The sequence below is a fragment of the Colobus angolensis genome, unplaced genomic scaffold, assembly GCF_000951035.1.
Source record: "Colobus angolensis palliatus isolate OR3802 unplaced genomic scaffold, Cang.pa_1.0 Scaffold170, whole genome shotgun sequence".
Taxonomy (NCBI): domain Eukaryota; kingdom Metazoa; phylum Chordata; class Mammalia; order Primates; family Cercopithecidae; genus Colobus; species Colobus angolensis.
In genome coordinates this window covers 990,251-1,002,519 of record NW_012114822.1, presented here as the reverse complement: position 1 = coordinate 1,002,519, position 12,269 = coordinate 990,251, and positions in this window count along the sequence as shown.

The window sequence follows — 12,269 nt, the reverse complement described above, 5'->3', positions numbered from 1 at the left end:
AATTGAGACCCAAATCAATTTGTATAAGCACAAAACCAAAAAAACAGGCAAAAATGGCACAAGAAAGGAGAATTCCTGATCAATTTCACTCAGGAACATAGCTGTAAAAATCCTAAGCAAAATATTTGCCAGCAGAATCAACGAAGGTGCAGGCCCACCCTGTTTTATTGTGGTTCACTCTCTTGCACTTCACTGATGATATATTTTTTACAAATTAAAGGATTGTGGCAACACTGCATTGAGCAAATCTCTTGGTGCCATTTTCCAACGGCATGTACTCACTTCGTGTCTCTGTGTCACATTTTCAAACTAATTCTCACACTATTTCAAACTTTTTAATACGTATTGTCTCTGTTACGGTGATCTGTGATCAATGATCCTAGACGTTACTGTTGTGATTGTTTTGGGGCTTCATGAACTGTGCCCACATAAGACCGCAAACTTGATCGGTAAATGTGTGCATTCTGACTGCTCCACGGATCGGCCGTCCCTCCCTTCTCTTTCCCTCTCCTTGGGCCCCCTATTCCCTGAGACACAACAATATTGAAATTACGCCAATTAATAACCCCACAATGACTTCTAAATGTTCAAGTGATAGGAAGAGTCGCATATCTCTATGTTGGTGAAAAGGTCGGTGCAGGTTTTGCCATTGAAAGTAACGCAAAACCCACAACGACCTTTGCACCAACCTAATATTTTGAATCAAATGCTGAAAATGAGTACGCTCAGTGAGGAGTGCACATTGAAAGCTGAGACAGGTCAAAAGCTGGGTCTCTTCTGCCAAACAGTCAGCCAAACTGAGTGCAAAGGAAAAGCTCTTGAAGGAAATTCCAAGTGCCGCTCCAGTGAACACACAAATGATAAGAAAGCAAAGTAGCCTTATTGCTGATATAGAGAAAGTTCTAGTGGTCTGGATAGAAGATCAAACAAGCCACAACACTCCCTCAAACCAATGCCTAATCCAGAGCAGAGCCCTATTTTTTTTTTTTTTTTTTTTGAGACAGAGGCTTGCTCTGTCGCCCAAGCTAGAGTGCAGTGGTGTGATCTCGGCTCACTGCAACCTCTGCCTCCCGGGTCCACGCGACTCTCCGACCTCAGCCTCCTGAGTAGCTGAGATTACAAGTATGCCCCAGCACACCCAGCTAATTTTTTGTATTTTCAGTAGAGCCGGGGTTTCACCATGTTGGCCAGGCTGGTCTCGAATTCCTGACCTCAAGTGATCCACCCACCTTGGCCTCCCAAAGCGCTGGGATTACAGGCGTGAGCCACAGCACCTGGTCTAACTCTTTTCCATCCTGTGAAGTCTGAGAGAGATGAGAAAGCTGCAGAGGAAACATTCGAAGCCAGCAGAGGCTGGTTCATGAGGTTTAAGGAATGAAGCCATATCCATAACACAAAAGCCAAAGGTGAGGCAGCAAGTACTGATGGGGAAGCTACCCCAGGTTATCCAGAAGATCCAGCTAAGATCTTGATAAAGGTGGCTCCACTGAGCAACAGATTTTTTTTTTTCTTTTTTTTTTTTTGAGCCGGAGTCTCGCTCTGTTGCCTGGGCTGGAGTGCAATGGCTGGATCTCAGCTCACTGCAAGCTCCGCCTCCCAGGTTCACGCCATTCTCCTGCCTCAGCCTCCCGAGTAGCTGGGACTACAGGCGCCTGCCACCTCGCCGGCTAGTTTTTTTTGTATTTTTTAGTAGAGACGGGGTTTCAACGTGTTCACCAGGATGGTCTCGATCTCCTGACCTCGTGATCCGCCCGTCTCGGCCTCCCAAAGTGCTGGGATTACAGGCGTGAGCCACCGCGCCCGGCCAACAGATTTTCAATGTAGATGAAGCAGCCTTCTACTGGAAGATGATGTCATCTAGGACTTTCATAGACAGAGAAGAGAAGTCGATATCTGGCTTCAAAGCTTCAAAGGACAGGCCGACTCTTGTTAGGAGCAAATGCAGCTGTTGACTTTAGATTGAAGTCCGCCCTCCTTTGCCGTTCCAAAAATCCCGCAACTCTTAAGACTTAAGCTAAATCTACTCTGTCTGTGCTTTATAAATGAAACAACAAAGCTTGGATGACAGCACATCTGTTTACAGCATGGCTTACTAAATATTTTAAGCTCACTGTTGAGACCTACTATTCAGGAAAAAAGATTCCTTTGAAATCTTTGAAAGATTCCTTTCAAAATATTACTGCTCATTGACAATGTACCTGATCACTCAAGAGCTCTGCTGGAGCTCCAACAAGGAAATGAATGTTGTTTTCTTGCCTACTAACACAGCATTCATTCTGCAGCCCATGGATCCAGTAATTTTGACTTTCAAATCTTATTATGTAAGAAATTCGTTTTGTAAAGCTATGGCTGCACATAGATAGTGATTCCTCTGAAGGATCTGTCAGATCAACAAGACAAGGAAGAAAAGAAAATTATAGAATTGGAAAAAAAGAAATAAAACAGAAATCATTCAGAGATGTACTTGATTGGCTTGAAGTAAATTGAAAACCTTCTGGAAAATATTTACCATTCTAGATGCCATTAAAAATGTTTGTGATTCATGGGAGGAGGTCAACATATCCACATTAACAGGAGTTTGAAAGAAGTGGATCCCAACCCTCATGGGTGACTTTGAGTGGTTCAAGGCTTCAGTGGAGGAAGTAACTGCAGATGTGGTGGAAATAGCAAGAGAACTCGAATTAGAAGTGGAGCCTGAAGATGTGGCTGAATTGCTACAATCTCATGATCAAACTTGAATGATGAAGAGTTGCTTCTTGTGGATGAGCAAAGAAAGTGGTTTCTTGAGATGGAATTTACTTCTGGTGAAGATACTGTGAACACTGTTGAAATAACAGCAAAGGATTTAGAGTATTCTTTAGACTTAGCTGATAAAGCAGCAGCAAGTTTGAGAGGATTGACTCCAATTTTGAAAGAAGTTCCGTGGATAAAATGCTATCATACAGCGTCATATGCTATGAAGAAATATTTCATGAAAGGAAGAGTCCTAATCAATGCAAAAAACTTCATTGTCTTATTTTGAGAAATTGCCACAGCCATGCCAACCTTCAGCAACCACCACTGTGATTGGCCAGCAGCCATCAACGTAGAGGTGAGACCCTCTGCCAACAAAAAGATTGTGACTCAGTGAAGGCTCAGGTGACTGTTAGCATTTTTTAGCAATAAGTTATTACTATTATTATTTGAGACGGAGTCTCACTCTATCGCTCAGGCCAGAGTGCAGTGGCACCATCTTGGCTCACTGCAACTTCCGCCTCCCGGATTCAAGCAATCCTCCTGCCTCAACCTCCCAAGTAGCTGGGACTACAGACATGAGTATCCTATTCGGCTAATTTTAATATTTCTAGTGGAGACAGGGTTTCACCATATTGGCCAGGCTGGTCTTGAACTCCTGACCTCAAGTGAACCACCTGCCTCGGCCTCTCAAAGTGTTGGGATTACAGGTGTGAACCACCATGCCTGGCCTTATTTTTAATTAAGGTATGTACATTTTTTAGACATAATGCTATTGCACACTTACAGACTACAGCATAGTTTAAATAAAACTTTTATATACACTGAGAAACCAAAAAATTAGTATGACTTGCTTTAATATTTGCTTTATTGAGGTGGTCTGGAATGCAACCCAGAATATCTCCATAGTACACCTATATGAGAAAGATAAAGTTTATTCCAGGAAAATCTATTGTAATCTGTACCATCAGTCGATTAAAGGAGAAAAACCATGTGATTGTCTTAATTAATGTGGAAAAGCAAAGTATAAAATTTAACATTCATCCATAATTTTAAAAATCTTAATCGACTATAAGTAGAAGAGAATATCCTTCACATAATGAAGACCATTTTTAAAAACAAACAAACAAAACTACAGCAAACCTCAAACTTTATGGTAAAACCTTAAAAACATTCTCTCTCGGCTGGGCGCGGTGGCTCACGCCTGTAATCCCAGCACTCTGGCAGGCCAAGGCGGTGGATCACAAGGTCAGGAGATCAAGACCATCCTGGCTAACATGGTGAAACCCTGTCTCTACTAAAAATACAAAAAATTAGCCAGGCATGGGTGGTGGGCACCTGTAGTCCCAGCTACTCAGGAGACTGAGGCAGGAGAATGGCATGAAGCCGGGAGGCGGAGCTTGCAGTGAGCTGAGATCACGCCACTGCACTCCAGCCTGGGCAACAGAGCGAGACTCTGTCTGAAAAAACAAAAACAACAAAAAACATTCTCTTGAAAATGAGGAAGAACTCCAAGACATCAAGTCTTTTCAGTTTGAGTTCACATAGTAATGGAGATGCTTGTCAGATCAGCAAGACAAGGAAGAAAAGAAAATTATAGAATTGGAAAGAAAACAGAAATCATTCAGAGATGTACTTGGTTGGCTTCTTAGAAAATCCTAAGGAATATACAGATGGATTAATAGAGTGTTTTAGCTAAGTTACTGCATACAAAATCAAAATGCAAAGGTCAATTGCATTTCAGTAATATCATCACTGTAACAACAGTGAAAAATAGATAATAAAAAGGATACCAGGAGGCGTGATGGCATCATTACAAGCTCACACCTGCAATCCCAGCGCTTTGGGAGGCCGAGGTAGGAGGATTGCTTGAGCCCAGGAGTTCAAGACCAGCCTGGGCAACATAGTGAGATCCTATCTCTACAAATAATAATACTAAAAATTAGCCAGGCTTGATGGCACATGCCTGTGGTCCCAGCTACTTGGGAGGCTGTGGTTGGAGGATTGCTTGAGCCCAGGAGTTCAAGACCAGCCTGGGCAACATAGTGAGATCCTATCTCTACAAATAATAATACTAAAAATTAGCCAGGCTTGATGGCACATGCCTGTGGTCCCAGCTACTTGGGAGGCTGTGGTTGGAGGATTGCTTGAGCCCAGGTGGTAGAGGCTGCAGTGAGTTGTGATCACACCAGTGCACTCCAGGCTGGGCGACAGAGCGAGACCCTGTCTCCAGAACAACAACAAACGATGCCATTTGCAATAATACTTAGGAATAAATGCAACAGAAACGAGCGAGACCTTCATGGAAAACATGATGCAATATGCTTGCCAGACATAAAGACCTAAATACATGGAGAATTAGATCATGTTTTTGAAGACACAACCTCCAAAATACATCAGTTCTCCTCCCACTAAGCTACAGATTCAATGTCATTCCAATCAAAATCCCGACAATTGTTTCTGTTTTGTTTTGAATTCAGCAAGCCAAATTTTTAATGTGCTGGTTATAATATCGTTACATACGAGAGGATTTCATTACATAAAAGCAAAACATACACACTCACGGTATGCATAATTAATTGCTCTAGAAAAAGATCTGGGTGGAGGGAGTATTCGTTTCCTGTTGCTCTGTAACGAAACAGCACTGACTGGGCTGTGAAAACAACACCCATTCCTGAGCTCACAGTCGTGCGGGTCAGACGCCTGTCCTGGTGTGGCTGGGCTTTCTTCTCAGGATATCATAAGCCTCAGGACATCAAGGTATTGACTAGGTTGAGTTCTTGTCTGGAGGCTCTAGAGGAAAATGCACTTTTTTTTTTTTTTTTAATCTTCAACTTATTTTAAGTTCAGGGTTACACGTGCAGGATGTGCAGGTTTGTTCCATAGGTCAATGTGTGCCATGGTGGCTTTGCACAGATCATCCTATCACCTAGGGTTTTTTTTTTTTTTTGAGACAGGGTCTTGCTCTGTTGCCCAGGCTGGAGTGCAGTGGTGCAATCTTGGCCAACTGCAAGCTTCGCCTCCCAAGTTCAAACCATTCTCCTGCCTCAGCCTCCCGAGTAGCTGGGACTACAGGTGCCTGCCACCCACGCCCGGCTAATTTTTTGTATTTTTAGTAGAGATGGAGTTTCACCGTGTTAGCCAGGATGGTCTCCATCTCCTGACCTCGTGCTCAGCCCACCTCGGCCTCCCAACATCACATAGTTATTAAGCCCAGGACCCATTCTTCCTGTTGCACTCCCTCCCCCCACCCCCACAGGCCGCCATGTGTGTTGTTCCCCTCCATGTGTCCATGTGTTCTCAGCATTCGGCTCCCACTTATAAGCGAGAACATGTGGTGTTTGTTTTCTGTTTCTGCATTCGTTTGCGGAGGAAAATCCACTTCTAGGCTCATTCTTGTTGGCAAAATTCAGTCCTTTGTATTATAAGACTGAGGTCCCCTTTCCTTGCTGCCTGTCAGCTGGGGACTGTTCTCAGCACCCGGAAGCTGCCCACATTCCTTCCACGCGGCCCATTCAGGCCAGCAGGGGCACACAGAATCCTCCCATGCTGCCCCGACTGTCTTTTCTGAGACCGTCTGGAGAAAACTGTCTGCCTTAAAGGGCCCACGTCACTAGGTCAGGCCCACTGAGTATTTTCTCTATTTTCAAGTCAACTGATTTAGGACCTGAATACATTGCAGCTCCTTTTCACAGCAGTACCTAGATTCACGTTTGATTGGATAACTAGAAAACGGTATGTGTATATCGGGGGCCTGGAAATTTGGTGGGGCGGGTTACGTCTTAGATTTCTGCCAAGCACACTGAGATTACAATTGTGTGTGTGTGTGTATTTTAAGATGACTCTACACCGACTTTTGGAGGGAAAGATCTAAAAAATAACTTAGAAAATGGAATAAGTTACCAAATAAAAAGCTCATGTAGCCGGGCACAGTGGCTCACACCTGTGATCCTAGTACTTTGGGAGGCCGAGATGCGTGGATCACCTGAGGTCAGGGGTTCAACACCAGCCTGGCCAACGTGGCAAAAACCTGTCTCTTCTAAAAATACAGAAATCAGCCGGGCATGCTGGCGCCGGGCATGGCTGCCTGTAATCCCAGCTACTCAGGAGGCTGAGGCAGGAGAATCGCTTGAACCTAGGAGTTGGAGGTTGCAGTGAGCCGAGATGAGATCATGCTACTGCACTCCAGCCTAGGCAACACAGCAAGACTCCGTCTCAAAGGAAAAAAAAAAAGAGCATGTATAGACCACAGAAGATTTTTAGGGCAGTGAAGACACTCTGTATGATATTATAATCAGTTGATTTATGTCAATATGCATTTGTCCAAATTCACAGAACATATAACACCAAGAATGAAACTAATGTGAATGAAGGACTTTACTTAATAGTGAAGATTGGCTTAGCAATTGTAACAAACATGCCACACTCATGCAAAGTGTTAATAACAGGGGAACTGAGTTGGGGCATCTGGGAATTCTGTACTTTTGGCTCTGCTTTTCCTGTACACCGAAAACTACTACTACTACTACTACTAATAACAAAGTCTACTAGTTACTAGTTAGTTAAAAAAATCAAGGCTGGGTGCAGTGGCTCACACCTGTAGTCCCAGCACCTTGGAAGACCAAGGTAGGTAGATTGTGTGAGTCCAGGGCAGCATAGCAAGACCCCACCTCTACAGAAAATTTAAACATTAGCTGGGCATGGTGGTGAGCACTTGTAGTTTCAGCTGCTCAAGAGGCGAAGGCACAAAGATAGCTTTGAGACTGGGAGTTTGAGGCTGCATTGAACTATGCACACACCACTGCACTCCAGCCTGGGCAACAGAGTGAGACCTGTCTCAAAAAATAAAAAAAATTCAAACAGCACAGAACTGGCATCTTAGGCCATTCTTGGGCACCGAAGAGGCTTTGGGTTGCATTTCTTCACTCATCAGCGTGGGTAAACCATTGCAGAGCTCTAGTGTGGACACCACCATGGGAAACAAGGTTGGGAGTAGCAAGGAAGATGGGAAGCAGAGACAGTGAATAGTGCCTGACAGTGAATAGAGCCGGCTCAGCCGGCCTCTGGCCTCACAGTGAATAGGGCCGGCTCAGTCGGCCTCCCGGCCTGACAGTGAATAGGGCCAGCTGAGTTGGCCTCTGGGCCTGACACAGTCTATGTGTCTTAATTTTTTTCATGTAGCCCCATTGTTCAGAGCTTGCTGGCTGTGATGTCACACTTTCCTTAATGCCGGGATTGCAATCATCCTCGTGCCTACCTGCCTGGCTGCGGGAAGCTCTGTTTACTTCTAGGCTCTTCTCCCCAGGGCCCCTTCCTTGTCTGTCCTTGTCTGCAAATCCGTGTGAGCTAGCCCTCTGCTCTGATTCCAGACTTCGCCTCCTGGATTCCTGCAGGCCACCTCTGCCGCTTCCCAGACCTTTCCCTCCCATACCTCTCAGGGTGAGCTGTGACCAGGCAGTAACTTTCAGCAGGACATTGCTGCATGCTTTGGAATCACAGACGGCAATGACACCACAGAATGTAATGCTGGATGCCAGATGCACCTGCCAGTGAGTCCCAAGGCCTGAGTCTCTTTGGAGAGTGGGTTCCCCACTGGTGCCTCTGTGCCTGCCATGGCTGGCCACATGTGGGACGATACAGATGACACGTGTGTCACACCAAGGCAGGCTCAGAAGAATGTTTGAGATTTCAGAAAAAGTATTCAAGAAGTCATTATGGGAAGACCAGAACCTTGTAGGGTCAGAGTTGTTGGCTCGCAACCTCTTCAATTTTAGTTTTTCCATATTAAAAACTTAGAGGGCAGGTGAAGTGGCTCACGCCTATAATCCCACACTTTGGGAGGCCGAGGCAGGCGGATGACTTGAGGCCAGGAGTTCGAGACCAGCCTGGCCTACATGGCGAAACCCCGTCTCTACTAAAAACACAAAAAATTAGCCAGGCGTCGTGGCGCACATCTGTAGTCTCAGCTTCTCAGGAGGTGAAGCATGAGAATCACCCGTGGGAGGCACAGGTTGCAGTGAGCCAAGATCGCACCACTGCACTCCAGCCTGGGTGACAGAGTCGAGATTCTGTCTCAAAAAACAAAAACTTAGAGATTTCTTGTTTCTCTTTTAAAAAGTCAGATGGTGCCATGACAGTGTGCATTGGCACCAGATGTCTGGTGGTGGGCAGGGCTGTCTTTTGGGGCAGATGTGCTCTTTTGAGCTCACCAAGGCCCCTCCATGCCCCACAGCCTGGATGATGACACCATCTCATTTTTTAAGCTTCATATTAAGGGCATTGGGTGTTCCCAATTAGCAGGTTGCGCTGATGGCCAAAAGTATTTCTCAATCACATAGAGTTTTTCTGGGATCTTCCTTATTCATGGCTGAGTAAAAACAGGCCCTACCATCTCATCATTTAGACCCTTCTTTTGTGCCCTTTCTGTCCCAGGGTCTTGGAGTGTGCCATTCCTTTAACAGCCATAAAAAGCATAAAGCTGAAACTTTTCAATATCAGTAGAACAATCAGAAAGGGGCCTTTTCTGTGTCTGTTTTAGAGTTGACTCAAAAACACAAATTCTAATCCCGCAGAGAACTGCTTGTGTTGAAATATTTACAGAAGGTCAGGGGTTTCTCCTCCCGCCTGGAGCAGAGAAGTGAAGCTGTGGGCCGTGGTTGAGCGAGGCTGGCCTTTCAAGCCTTGTTTATTCTGGAAATAACTTTGGAAAATGCCTCATATGGTTCCCCAGAGGCCTGGAGGTGGGCCTGTGCAGTTCACGACCAATGAAAACAAACCATTCCTCTGCAGTGTTTAGCAGAATTTATTAAAAAGATCTTTTTTAGAACTTCTAGACAGACCCGATGGACTAGAAACGAACTTGAGAGTGTGAGGAAGTCACTCCACGGAGTGACACACACACACACTATATATGTATATATTTATGTATTTCACCCACTTTATAGCTGATTTAGATAGTGGAAATTTTGTAAAGTACACTGCAAAGCAGCAGTTTGAAGTGGATATGAGACACTTGTTTGTTTTCTTCAGTCTCCGGAATGAAATCATTCCCCGAGGACCGGGTTAGCTGCTCCCTTCCCGGCATGGCCCTGCCTCTTTAAACTCATTCCCGGGGGGACGAGACTGTTGCCTGATGCAGCTGGGGCAGCCAGCAGAAGCACTCCTGGCTGCTGGATGAAGAAATCTTTACATCCCAGGATCCTTCTCTGAGATCAATGAACAGATGGGTTTTCACAACAAGCTCTGTCTCCAGGCAAACCTTATGTATGTTACCGACCATGGCCGTGAAGTCCAACCTACAGCATCTTTTTTTTTTTTTTTTTTGAGACGGAGTCTTGCTCTGTTACCCAGGTTGGAGTGCAGTGGCGTGATCTTGGCTCACTGCAACCTCCGCCTCCCGGGTTCAAGTGATTCTCCTACCTCAGCCTCTTGAGTAGCTATGACTACAGGCACCCGCCACCATGCCCGGCTAATTTTTTGTATTTTTAGTAGAGACGGGGTTTCACCGTGTTAGCCAGGATGGTCTTGATCTCCTGACCTCATGATCCAACCACCTTGGCCTCCCAAAGTGCTGGGATTACAGGCGTGAACCACCCGCCTGACTGCATCCGTTGCATTCTTAGACACCTGACTCACGGAGCATTTATGAGGTTGCCTCCGAGCGTCTCATGCTTTTTGTCAGCCTCTCTCTCTGCCGTTACTCTGATAAATCTCCGTCCGCTGTCACTCTCTTCTCCTGCAGGGATCGGTTCTAGGACCTGGTGTAGGGTCTGTGGGACCCAAAGTTCATCAGTGAGTTCTTCCTCCAGATTTTTCAAGCAGGACCCGAGAGAGAAAATCCATGTTCCTCCACACTCTTGGAAGTTTTAGGGCGTGGGCCTCGGGGCTGTTGGTAGACAAGGGCTCCTGCTGTGTGGACAGGACGATGGCCTCTAAGAAGCCTCAAACCCCAGCAATCTGGCTGAGACCATTGTGTTGTCCCAGCGTGTGACAGTGAGGGGACACTCAGGATACACAGAGCCGTGGTGGAGCGAGGCTTCTGGGCCCGCACCCTCCTCATGTGAATGCTATGTCTGCCTTTCCTGCAGCGTGCTCACCTGGGCCTGCACGGAGCTCTTCTTGCCTAAGCTGGTTTGAATTCAGTTGGCATCACTTACAATGAAAAGGGTCTTAAAAATAGATAGGCATGTCACTGAAACACTCCTTTATGGTCTGAAAAAGGTCAAACTTTAATGTTGATAAGAATTATTTGAAATTTGAAACCAGGCGTGGTGGCTCACACCTGTAATCTCAGCACTTTGGGAGGCTGAGGCGGGTGGATCACCTGAGGTCAGGAGTTAAAGACCAGCCTGCTCAACCTGGGGAAACCCCGTCTCTACTAAAAAATATAAAAATTAGCCAGGCGTGGTGGCACACACCCGTAATCCCAGCTACTCAGGAGGCTAAGGCAGGAGAATAGCTTGAATCCAGGCAGTGGAGGTTGCGGTGAGCTGAGATTACACCACTGCACTCCAGCTTGGGCAACAGAGCGAGACTCTGTCTCAAAAAAAAAAAGAAATTTGAACGTGCACATCTAGCCAATGATGGGCAAAATTTAAAAAAAATTAATTAAAAAGAAAGTGCACGTCTTTGGTCTGTGTGCAGATTTGTTCATTGTAGCTTTTCATAAAATTCACATTCTTTTCCAAGTATAAAATCATTTTTTAAAAAATGTTGTAATGATATTATTGTGATGAGTGTTGGCATTTATTGAGTGTTTACTATGTGCCAGGCACTACTTTATATTTGCACTGGCTCTTTTCATCCTCACAGACACCTGTGAGTCCCTATTGTTATCTCCCTCTTTTTGTAGATGGGGAGACTGACGCACAGAAAGGTTAAACAGTTTCTCCCGAGTTACACAGCTAGTAAGTGGCAGAGGTGGGACTTGAACCCAAGTGCCTGTGCAAAGTTCAGGGACTGGACTTTGAATGCAGAAATATTTAGAAGTATTGAAAACCATTACGTTTATTTCACTGTGACAATCTTATTTATGACCGAATTATCCATTTTTAATTTTTATTTGTTTATTTTTGACACGGAGTCTCGCTGTGTTGCCCAGGCTGGAGTGCAGTGGCACAATCTCGGTTCACTGCAACCTCTGCCTCCCAGCTTCAAGCAATTCTCCTGCCTCTCGAGTAGCTGGGACTACAGGCAAGCACCACCACGCCCAGGTAATTTTTGTATTTTTAGTAGAGACAGGGTTTCACCATGTTGGCCAGGCTGGTCTTGAACTCCTGACCTCAAGTGATCTGCCCACTTCAGCCTCCCAAAGTGCTGGGATTACAGGTGTCAGCCACTGTGCCTGGCCCATTTTTAATTTTTAAAAAATTTTTTTACTGTCGAGTAGGGGTTCAGGACAGATTGCCCCCGAATATGCCACTTTGGAGTGTTGGTGATTTTAAGCGGAAGGCACTGGAAAACAGTAAATGCAGAGACAGGGTTTCCCTAAACTCCTCTCATCTACCCAAAGGCAGAGCCTCCAGGAGGACATCAGT